The 12,497-nt window shown below is 42.9% G+C and overlaps 1 protein-coding gene and 1 pseudogene across 1 annotated transcript in view; one reads left to right on the forward strand and one right to left on the reverse strand.

The window, feature by feature from the left end:
* EVA1A (eva-1 homolog A, regulator of programmed cell death) overlaps positions 1-12,497 on the forward strand; it is a 519,112-nt gene that overhangs the window by 271,431 nt on the left and 235,184 nt on the right. The gene's annotated exons all lie outside the window — the stretch shown is intronic.
* LOC143810200 (gem-associated protein 2 pseudogene) lies at positions 5,623-7,258 on the reverse strand (annotated as a pseudogene).

The following is a 12,497-nucleotide window of genomic DNA, read 5'->3' on the forward strand; positions in this document are numbered from 1 at the left end:
ATATCACTGGTGACATGATCCATACTATAAAACTCTTAAACCCATGCACTGTATGCGATGAAGGAAAACAAAATTATTGGATTTTCAATGGCAAAATTAGAAACTAAGCTTATGTCCTATAAATTGATTTCCCCACGATCCACCCAAGAAAAGATCCTACAGGTGGATTCAGAATTGTCCTATATATAGTTTGTCTTGCTACTTGCAAAAATAAAGTTGAAGATAAAATGTACAATAGAAACAAGTTAACCTCCAAAAAATGCAATGTAAGACTAAATCTACCCCATAACAGTACAGTACACAAATAATTATTTGTGCAATATATGAATAGCAGAAAATGTCAGTTTAGACAGTTTTTTAAAGTATTGGATGTTTTGCTGTGGAGGCTTGTGCACCTGCTTGTGCACCTGCTATGTTAATGTATTTACTTTTTCGCAATACTTTTGGTAGTATTGGTAGTATTGGATGCTTTGCTGTGGAGGCTTGTGCACCTGCTTGTGCACCTGCTATGTGCACCTGCTTGTGCACCTGCTATGTGCACCTGCTTGTGCACCTGCTATGTTAATGTATTTACTTTTTCGCAATACTTTTGGTAGTTATATGAACCCCAAAAAGCAGCCAAGACCGATACAACTCATACAGAAATAACCCAGCTTTCATACAGCGATATTGCCCAAAAATAATATGGCTCCAGAAATTACCATGGAAGAAGAAAAAAATAGCTTTGTCCAAAAGGCACCATTGTTAAGGCGTTGGAAGAGTCTCAGGTGTTAGGGTGCTACTGCATAGAATTATTTTTAACATTCTTTATCATGGTTTTGTTTGTGTTTTTTTTTTTTGTTGTTTTTTTTTACATAGGCAAACCTTTTTAACATGGGGTAAACCTAATGAAAATGATCTGGTGATGTGAGGACAAGAATTGGTGACGTCTGACAAATCTAAGAGCGCTAATCACAACTAATAACCGACCTTTAGACTACATGGCTCAGGGAAGACATGGCTTTCATGTTAAATAATTTCAGAAGTTAAAAATCCCATATGACTAATTAATTAACCCTTGTAATGTTTGGTGGTTTCTACTACCGAGAAGAAGACAGGTAAGGCCAAACAAATTCAAAACGGAATCCTAGACAGCAAAAAAACAAAAACTCAAGGATCCCTAAAATGTAACTTTTAATCAATAAAGTTAAAAACTGTTTATTCCAAATTTAAGACATTCTGACAAATATATCACCACAGGGAATACTAAAGATGTGGGCTATCTAACCCTGTCAGGAGCCCTAATACTGGTCCCTACCTGACAGCGGAGGTTGGCACCCTAATTTTCAGCGGTAGGCGCCCCCACTCCACGACGGCTCACCCGAATAGCCCTATATAGTCCCTATGATCCCCAAAAAAACGTGTCCCAATATATTCATTACCCAAAAAATGAAAAATAATAGAAAAACACAACAAAATATGCCGGGGGGGTGCGCAGCCGGGTGTCAGCTGACTATCGCAGCTGACATCCGGCACTTGCCAGGAACGGTCACGGACCGCCCCGGCACATTAACCCCCGGCACACTGTGATCAAACATAATCGCAGTGTTCCGGCGGTATAGGGAAGCGTCGCGCAGGGAGGGGGCTCCCTGCATGCTTCCCTGAGACCCCCGGAGAAACACTATGTGATCACATTGCTCTGAGGGTCTCTTACCACCTCCTCACTGCAGCAGGCCTGGATCCAAAATGGCCGCGGCATCCGGGTCCTGCAGGGAGGTGGCTTCACAGCGCCTGCTCAGAGCAGGCAATGTTAGTGTAAAAAAAAAAATATTCACACGTGTGAAAAAAATTTAAAAAAAAATTCCCCCAAAAAATATAGAAATGTATTTATAGGAACAATATATCTAAATTAAAAAAAAAGTACACATATTTAGTATCGCCGCATCCGTAATGACCTGACCTATAAAACTGTCCCACTAGTTAACCTCTTCAGTGAACACCGTAAAAAAAGGCAAAAAACAACGCTTTATTATCATAACGCCAAACAATAAGTGAAAAAACACGCGATCAAAAAGACGGATATAAATAACCATGGTACCGCTGAAAGCGTCATTTTGTCCCGCAAAAAACGAGCCACGATACAGCATCATCAAAGAAAAAATCTGAAAGTTATAGTCATCAGAATAAAGCGATGCAAAAATAATTATTTTTTATATAAAATAGTTTTTATCGTATAAAAGCTCCAAAACATAAAAAAAGATATAAATGAGGTATCGCTGTAATCGTACTGACCCGACGAATAAAACTGCTTTATCCATTTTACCAAACGTGTAACGGTATAAACGTCTCCCCCAAAAGAAATTCATGAATAGCTGGATTTTGGTCATTCTGCCTCACAAAAATCGGAATAAAAAGCGATCAAAAAATATCACATGCCCGAAAATGTTAACAATAAAAATGTCAACTCATCCCGCAAAAAACAAGACCTCACATGACTCTGTGAACCAAAATATGGAAAAATTATAGCTCTCAAAATGTGGTAACGCAAAAAATATTTTTTGCAATAAAAGCATCTTTCAGTGTGTGACGGCTGCCAATCATAAAAATCTGCTAAAAAAACAGCTATAAAAGTTAATCAAATCCCCCTTCATCGCCCCCTTAGTTAGCGAAAAATTAAAAAAATGTATTTATTTCCATTTTCCCATTAGGGCTAGGGTTAGGGTTAGGGCAAGGGTTAGGCCTAGGGTTAGGGTTATGGTTAAGGCTACAGTTAGGGTTGGGGCTAAAGTTAGGGTTAGGGTTTGGGTTAAAGTTAGGGTTAGGGTTGGGGCTAAAGTTATTGTTAGGGTTTGGATTATATTTACGGTTGGGATTAGGGTTAGGGGTGTGTCAGGGTTAGGGCTGTGGTTAGGGTTACTGTTGGGATTAGGGTTAGGGATGTTTGGATTAGGGTTTCAGTTATAATTGGGGGGGTTTCCACTGTTTAGGCACATCAGGGGCTCTCCAAACGCGACATGGCATCCGATCTCAATTCCAGCCAATTCTGCGTTGAAAAAGTAAAACAGTGCTCCTTCCCTTCCGAGCTCTCCCGTGCGCCCAAACAGGGGTTTACCCCAACATATGGGGTATCAGCGTACTCAGGACACATTGGACAACAACTTTTGGGGTCCAATTTCTCCTGTTACCCTTGGAAAAATACAAAACTGGGGGCTAAAAAATAATTTTTGTGGGAAAAAAAAGGATTTTTTTTATTTTCATAGCTCTGCGTTATAAACTGTAGTGAAACACTTGGGGGTTCAAAGTTCTCACAACACATCTAGATAAGTTACTTTGGGGGTCTAGTTTCCAATATGGTGTCACTTGTGGGGGGTTTCAATGTTTAGGCACATCAGGGGCTCTCCAAACGCAACATGGCGTCCCATCTCAATTCCTGTCAATTTTGCATTGAAATGTCAAATGGCGCTCCTTCGCTTCCGAGCTCTGCCATGTTCCCAAACAGTGGTTTACCCCCCCATATGGGGTATCGGCGTACTCAGGACAAATAGTACAACAACGTTTGGGGTCCATTTTTTCCTGTTACCCTTGGTAAAATAAAACAAATTGGAGCTGAATTAAATTTTTTGTGAAAAAAAGTTAAATGTTCATTTTTAATTAAACATTCCAAAAATTCCTGTAAAACACCTGAAGGGTTAATAAACTTCTTGAATGTGGTTTTGAGCACCTTGAGGGGTGCAGTTTTTAGAATGGTGTCACACTTGGTTATTTTCTATCATATAGACCCCTCAAAATGACTTCAAATGAGATGTGGTCCCTAAAAAAAATGGTGTTGTAAAAATTAGATATTGCTGGTCAACTTTAAACCCTTATAACTCCCTAACAAAAAACAAAAAAGTTATGGTTCCAAAATTGTGCTGATGTAAAGTAGACATGTGGGAAATGTTACTTATTATTTTGTGTGACATATCTCTGTGATTTAATGGCATAAAAATTCAAATTTGGAAAATTGCAAAACTTTCAAAATTTTCGCCAAATTTCCATTTTTTTCACAAATAAACGCAGGTAATATCAAAGAAATTTTACCACTTTCAGGAAGTACAATATGTCACGAGGAAACACTGTCAGAATCACCGGGATCTGTTGAAGCGTTCCAGAGTTAAAACCTCATAAAGGGACAGTGGTCAAAATTGTAAAAATTGGCCCGGTCATTAACGTGCAAACCACCCTTGGGGGTAAAGGGGTTAATATAAATATGCATAGAATAATGGGCAATAAAAAATGTCAATGTCTCATTTATGTAAAATATTCGCTAGTAAAGAGACCGCTCCAGGAAGGGGCTCATACGATATTCAAGTTAGCCCCACGGATATATATACCCAGCAAACAGCATTTTCCAATGATCTTTTAATGCCCAGATATAAGTAAAGGAGCTGTAATCTCAAAGAAAAAGAACAGGTGGCGCATGCGCCATGGCTTTAGGGCGAATCCCACATGACTCGCACTGATATGAGAAGCACGTTATGCACGCCGGCTGGAACGCAGTGCCGTCCATTGACGTGCACTCTGCGCGCTGGTGGGTGGAGACTGGCCCCACGTGTTACGGTACCCAGAAGGGAAAATGGTATATATTGTGTATGGGTGAGTGGCTCTCCTACCCTCATTATCTGTATGGTCTATATCCCCTGATGAACCCCCGCTACTCCCACGGGGGGAAACGCGTTGGGTATAGCTAGGGAGACATCCCCATTGGAGGTCTTTTAGGTGATCTGACGGATGCCCTCAGCGTTTGAGATGGAACATGGGGAATCAGATGAGTAGAAGCGCTTTATTTGTTGCATATATTGATTTATGAAAATAGGGTATCGCCATCTAGACATATATGTACTGAAATATGCCTAAGTGATCTCTGGGGGATGTTCTTTTTCTTTGGGATTACCGCTCCTTTACTTAAATCTGGGCATTAAAAGATCATTGGACCATGCTGTTTGCCGGGTATATATATCCGCGGGGCTAACTTGAATATTGTATGTGCCCCTTCCTGGAGCGGTCTCTTTACGATCGAATATTTTGGATAAATGAGACATTGACATTTTTTATTGCCCATTATTCAATGCATATTTATATTAATACCCTATTAAGGGTCTATGTGGGGCAAAAACAATTATTTTTTTTTGCTGAGTTTTGTTTTTTTTTTCTTATTTTTTCTATTTTGTTGTTTTTCTATTTTTCATTTTTTGGGTAATGAATATATTGAGACACTATTTTTTTGGGGATCCTAGGGACTATATAGGGCTATTAGGGTGAGGCGTCGTGGAGCGGGGGCGCCTACCGCTGAAACTTGGGGTGCCAACCTCCGCTGTCAGGTAGGGACCAGTATTAGGGCTCCTGACGGGGTTAGATGGCCCACATCTTTTGTATTCCCTGTGGTGATATATTTGTCAGAATGTCTTTTAAATTTGGAATAAACAGTGTTTAACTTTATTGATTAAAAGTTATATTTTAGGGACCCTTGAGTTTTTGGTTTTTTGCTTCTTCTCGGTAGCCATGACCACTTTGCCATAGGTTCCGCTGCCCAGTGTCTTCAAACACTGGTAGTCCTCCTCTTTGGTGTGGGTGACCATCGTAGATTATGACGAAATGAAAATTCAGTTGGTTTTCCTCAAGTAGACTTTATTAAAAAGAACATTTTTATTTACAGAAACTGACAATTGAACATACACAGGTGATAAAATATGAATCTTGCAATTGCCTCTGCAACCAAAGTATTTTGAATTATGTTTTTTAATCAAAATTAAGCAAATGCTATGAAAATAAAAATATTGAAAATAAAAGCATTTGTGTCGGAAGCACAATATTAAGGGGGGAAGACTGTATAACAGTATGACATTTAGTAACAGTAGTTTATGTACGCAAAACGTGATTAAATTTTATGACCATTAATTCCAGAGGCAGAAGATATAAGACATGGTAAAAAAAAATAAAAAAAAATAAAAAATGGAACAATACAAATAAGTGTCTATAAAATGAGACGTTTCACAGTTTTCCATGCTACACTTTGCTTCAACCACAAATCCCAACAAGGATCCATGCAGGTCCTGCTGGCAGAAAATGGGTTCAATGCAGGGAAGTGGAAAGGTATGAACATATGATTTCCAAAACCTTTTAGGCACTTAAACACACTCTAATTTTGGCCAATAAATGTAAAAGGTAAAGCAAAATTGTAGAGCAGCATTGAGAATTGTTTTTGAGAAGACAGAAAACCAAGTCTCCCTTTATCAGAAGAGGTTATCGTGCAACTGTTGACGGTAGGATCTTTCTTGTTGCTTGGGCAGCCTCAAGAGCAGCTACTTTTATCCCAGCACTTGCAAAAGAAAAGATGGTTGGTGCAGTACTGAATGTAGGATGTTTGCTTAGGACCAGGTATTGCTGTGTCAGAAAAAAAAATAAAAAAAAAATAAGAAAGGTAGTTGTATAACATCAAGATGGGTCACTGGAATCAGCTAGGTCTCGTTGCTCAAAATATCTGCCAACTAAACAGATAAACAGGTTTAACGCAGACACTCTCTCATCTTCCCTGTGTTCCACACCAGCTCTAACTTGTGAACATCTGCGTGCCAGCTGTCTGATAAGTGAATGGGCTTCTGGTAGTAGGGGTTTTTCCAAACCGGTTAGCAAGGCGTACAGCCAACGACCCAGTTCTGGAGTAAAATCTTTTTCTTCAAACCAATTCATCAGGTACTCCAACACACCTGTGACCGTAGCCTGGCTCATGCGACTGACAATGCTCAGCAAAGGAGGGAACCCAACCTTGATATAATCAATCCCTAGGTTTTCATTTTCACGGTTTAGAGCAGCCGCCAGGTCGGAATACAACCGCTCACCCAAACAGAATCGTTTCCAGCTTTCCTCATCCTCTGTGCTTGGCATCAATACATTGCTGTCAAGGGGTTGGGATTTCCAATGGCTCCTGTGCTTGTTGAGACTCTGTCGTACAGCCGAGAACTGGGATACCTGTTGTTGCTGCCATCGGAGGCTCGGTGAATATCCTTCAGGAACAGGCTGACATCCGGACAGCACTATACTGACCGTTTGGTTCTTTCTTAGTATTTTAGGGTCAATCTGAGCAATGACTACATCAGGACATCGTGCAGCCTCAATTTGGACCCGCCTTAAATACTCCTGCGGTGTCCGAGGAGGAGCAGCGGGGTCGAAATCATCCATGGGTTCGCAGTCTCCCACCGGCAGCAGCCGCGGCATCAGCTCCTCTGGCCCGGAGTCCATGCCTGCCGGTAGTAGCGGATCCGGCGCTGTCACTCACAGTGCTATTAGTCTCCAAGTAGATTTTGATCCGACGTAGGACGAGCTGCAATCTCACAATTTGTGAAGTCTCTGCACTCAACTCCTAGAGAAAAGACCTTGTAGTAAAGATCCACATCACAAATGACTGCAATGACCCATCAGTCTTATATGGACCCCATGGCCATGAGATTGAGGTTCCTCCTCCTTCCATAGACAATGGTGTAAGTGGCCGTCTAGTCATATGGAAATGAAGATCTCTCCTTAAACACAAGTCTATTGTGAGTGGAAAGATCAGCCCAGGTACAAAAGACATCTGGGTGGAGGCCATGCTTGGTTTATCCAGTATCTGCCAATTGTTGACATAATCTAATAGGTTGCTTTCTTATGTCAAGTGACACTGAAGTAAATGTGTGAAAATGGCCTAATTCCTCCAATACTCTATCATGTACAGCATGATTTCTTTCATCTATAATGTTCTTTTATGTCACCTAATCATTCCAAAAATCTGCATCCTGCATTTACAAACAACGATCAAAAAGTTTTGTTTACCCCTAAAATGGAACCATTGAAAATATATTAATGAATTCTGGGGGGAAAAAAAAGCCATGGCGTCAACAGGACACATTATTGGTGGCACCCTTAGTATTAATGACCCATAAAATGTAAGGTAATATTTAGAGGCACTTGGACACAAGAACTTGTAAAGTAATAGAGGGGCACTTGGTGCAATTAGAACCATTAAAAGGTCACATGGGGGCTTCCAAGATCTATTTGCACAGCATGTTTTGCGACCATCAGTCAGAGCAGAATGTGGCTCTCAAAGCAAGAAATGGTCGGGGTCCCCTGGTCTAGATATTTTTCTCTATATTAAACAATCTGGACCCCAGATTGATTCTTTGGTAGTTTGCTTTAGTGTGAGTACAGTTGCTGTTTATAGTGCCCAGGAATATTGTCTAGTCTGGATAAAATTGTGTACACTTCAGTGGTTACTTCCATCTTCACAAGTCGTCATTGACACCAGGCCAACACATCTTCCTCCTAAACTGTGTTTTCCTGTCTGTGGAGACTTATTTTTTAAAACACTGGTAAATTGCACAGCTAGGATTTCTCAGTGATGATGATAGGACGGCTTTAAAAAATCATGCACATCTATTTGGGAAATCTGACCAGAATGAGGACGGACATCTGTATCCCAAGTGTTGGGTGGTTCTTCAGCACTACTGGTCCTGCCCAACACTTGAATGGAAGGACGCTTGGACTTGAATACTTGTGATTGCTGATTGTTCTGCACAACATTCATTTAAAATTTTATATTTCAAAATCCTTGCTCTCATTTTAAAACTTTTCTTAAAGAGCAAATGTTTACCTATTTTGTCTATTTTTACTGCTTTTAAAATGTTGCACAACAACCCGTTCCCCCGATCACAGCCAATGATGTTCAAGTGACAATCATTGATGGCGACTGTTTAAAGTTGTGTAGCAACTAGGGTTGAGCGAAACGGATCGGTCATTTTCATAAGTCGCCGACTTTTGGCAAAGTCGGGTTTCATGAAACGCGACCCGATCCCAGCGTGGGATCGGCCATGCGGTAAACGATCTTCGTGCCAAAGTTGCGTTTCATATGACGCTTTCAGCGCCTTTTCTCAGCTAATGAAGGTGGACGCAGAGTGTGGGCAGCGTGATGACATAGGTCCTGGTCCCCACCATCTTAGAGAAGGGCATGACAGTGATTGGCTTGCTTTCTGCGGCGTCACAGGGGCTATAAAGGCGCTTTCCCGCCGACCGCCATCTTACTGCTGCTGATCTGAGCATAGGGTGAGGTTGCTGCAGCTTCGTCAGAAGCAGGGATAGCGTTAGGCAGGGTAAATTAACCCCCAAACCGCTTGTGCTGTAGCGATTTCCACTGTCCAACACCACCTTTTTTTTGAAGGGACAGTGGAGGCTAGATTTCTGTGCATCAGCTCTGTAGCTTATTAGGCTCCCTGATAGCTGCGTTGCTGTGTGTACGCCGCTGTGCAAACCAACTGCTTTTTTAAAAGCAAAAATCCTGTTGCTCCTTCCTTTCTGCACAGCTATCTTGTTTGTCCTCATTTTTTGTGTGCAGCAGTCCTTTTTATTGCTGCCTGCCATACTTTTCAGAGATTATTGTAGGGAGATAGTAATTGTAGTACAGTCCCTTTTTTATTTTAATATCTTCCAGCCACTTTCAGCCCCTGAAACTGTGTAGTGTAAAACAGTGGGCCTGTATTTTTCTGCACTGTCCCACACCTGAAAAGGGAGATTAATATTGCCAATCAGTGCATCTGCGCCAGTGCTGTCTGTGGTATCTGTCAGTCATTTTTTGCCACAGAAACTAGACTGTGATATAGTGGGCCTGATTTATTCACTTGTCTCCCATATCCAAAAAAAAAAGAAGAAAATAAAGGGAGAATAATCTTGCCAAATCTGTGCATCTCTGCCAGTCGTGTCTGTGGTTTGTCAGTTCTTTTGTGCCACAGAAACTATACTGTGATACAGTGGGCCTGATTAAATCACTTGTCTCCCATATAAAAAAATTAAAATTAAGGGAGAATAATCTTGCCAAATCTGTGCATCTGTGCCAGTGCTGTCTGTGGTATCTGTCAGTCATTTATTGCCACAGAAACTAGACTGTGATATAGTGGGCCTGATTTTTTCCTGCATTCTCCCACACATAAAAAAGGGAGATTTAAATTCACAACAAGTTTACGTACACCTTCTACCTGCTTGTACAGGACCACATAACGGTTGTTACATTGGTTACATTATTCCAAGAATGAGGAAGTCTGGTGGAAGAGGTCGTGGCCGTGGGCGGTCATTGCCAGCTGGTAATGATGGTAGTGGTGGTGGTCGTGGAGCATCAGGTGGTCATGGGAAAAGCAATATAGACCCTAAGTCTCGAGTTGTTGAGCCAGCGTCATCGTCTGGCTACACAAGGCCTCGGACGCTCCTTTTTCTGGGAGTAGGAAAACCGCTTTTAAAGCCGGAGCAGCAGGAACAAGTTTTGGCTTTCATTGCTGACAATGCCTCTAGCTCTTTCGCCTCCTCCTCGGAAAGTGCAAAATGTAAAAGCAGCGCGTCGTCAGTGGATGTTCCCGGTCAGGGACAAGTCGTTTCCTTGTGTTCTTCACCCAGAGCAACAGAGAAGGATGCGTCAGGCGACACAACAGGTTACTCCATGGAGCTCTTTACACATACCGTGCCTGGGTTAGAAAGGAAAATTGTTAACAGGCCATGCCCATTACAAGATGAATCGGACATGGAGTGCACAGATGCACAGCCACAGCCCGATTATTATGCTGTTCCTTTGACTCAGATCAGAACATTGCCCACGCAGTGTACTGATCCAGAATCTGACCCTGATGAGACTATTAAGCCCCGTCACGAACGCTATAGCACCGGCTTACACAGTGACCCAGAGGAAGGTGCACAGGACATAGAAGAGGAGGTCATAGATGACACAGTTATTAACCCCGATTGGCAGCCATTGGGGGAACAGGGTGCAGGCGGCAGTAGCTCTGAAGCGGAGGAGGAGGAGCCGCAGCAGGCATAAACATCGCAACAGGTTCCATCTGGCAGGCCCGTATCTGGCCAAAAACGTGTGGCAAAACCAAAACCAGTTGTAGGACAGCGTGGCCATCCGGTTAAAGTAGCTCAGTGTGCAATGCCTGAAAAGGTATCCGATAGTAGGAAGAGTGCAGTGTGGCATTTTTTTAACCAGGATCCAAATGATCAGTGCAAAGTCATCTGTAAGAAATGCTCAAGGACCTTCAGCAGAGGTCAGAATGTTAAAAATCTAAATACAAGTTGCATGCATAGACATTTAACCACCATGCACTTGCAAGCCTGGACTAACTACCAAACGTCCCTTAACGTTGTAGCACCCTCTCACAATGAAGCTAGTCAGCAACGCTACATCCCTTCCCTCACTGTAAGCCCACCGTTTACCACACCACCTGCAGTAAATGTGGCGGTTTCGTCACAAGGCCAAAGCAGTTAGGGACTCACCAGGTTTGTGGTAGGAAACACTGTATGTAGGGCAACAGCAAGAATACCATCACCAACCCTCTCTGTCTGCCATGTCCACCGGCACCCCTGCTAGTTCCACCCTATGCAGCTCTCCAGTCCAGCTCACCCTACATGAGACTCTCATTAGGAAAAGGAAGTACTCATCCTCGCATCCTCATACACAGGGTTTGAACGCCCACATTGCTAATCTCTTTAGAGATGATGCCCTACTGGTTAGTTGAAAGCGAAGCTTTCAAAGCCCTGATGGACTACGCTGTACCACGCTACGAGCTACCCAGTCGACACTTCTTTTCGAGAAAAGCCATCCCAGCCCTCCACCAGCATGTAAAAGACCGCATTGTCCATGCACTCAGGCAATCTGTGAGTAGAAAGGTGCACCTGACAACAGATGCATGGACCAGTAGGCATGGCCAGGGGCGTTACGTCTCCATCACGGCACACTGGGTTAATGTGGTGGATGCAGGGTCCACAGGGGACAGCAATATTGGGACAGTTCTGCCTAGCCCACGGTCTAGGAAACAGTTGGCTGTAGGCGTTCGTTCCCCCTCCTCCTCCCCATTCTCCAGCAGAAGCGAGAGCTCGTCCAGACCGCAGTCGCACGACCACTCCTTCCGCAGCTGCCACTGTTGCACACGAGGTGTCCCATTATAGAACAGCTAGTGGCAAGCGTCAGCAGGCAGTATTGGCAATTATGTGTTTGGGCAACAACGTACACACCGCAGAAGTTCTGTCCGAGTTCTTGCAGCAAGAAACTCAGTCATGGCTGGGCACTGTACATCTTGAGGCAAGGAAGGTAGTGAGTGATAACAGAAGGAATTTTATGGCTGCCATAGCCCTTTCACAACAGAAACACATTCCTTGCCTGGCTCACACCTTAAACCTGGTGGTGCAGTGCTTCCTGAAAAGTTATCCGGGGTTACCTGACCTGCTCCTGAAAATGCGCAGACTTTGCTCGCACATCCGCTGTTCGCCCGTACACTCCAGCCATATGCAGAACCATCAGCGGTCTTTGAAACTTCCCCAGCATCGCCTAATCATCGACGTTGCAACAAGGTGGAACTCCACACTGCACATGCTTCAGAGACTGTGCGAACAGAGGTGTGCTGTTATGTATTTGTGGGAGGATACACATACACGGGCAGGCAGTTGGATGGCAGACATGGAGTTGTCAGGTG

Source organism: Ranitomeya variabilis, chromosome 2 (genome assembly GCF_051348905.1).
Source record: "Ranitomeya variabilis isolate aRanVar5 chromosome 2, aRanVar5.hap1, whole genome shotgun sequence".
NCBI classification, from domain to species: Eukaryota; Metazoa; Chordata; class Amphibia; order Anura; family Dendrobatidae; genus Ranitomeya; species Ranitomeya variabilis.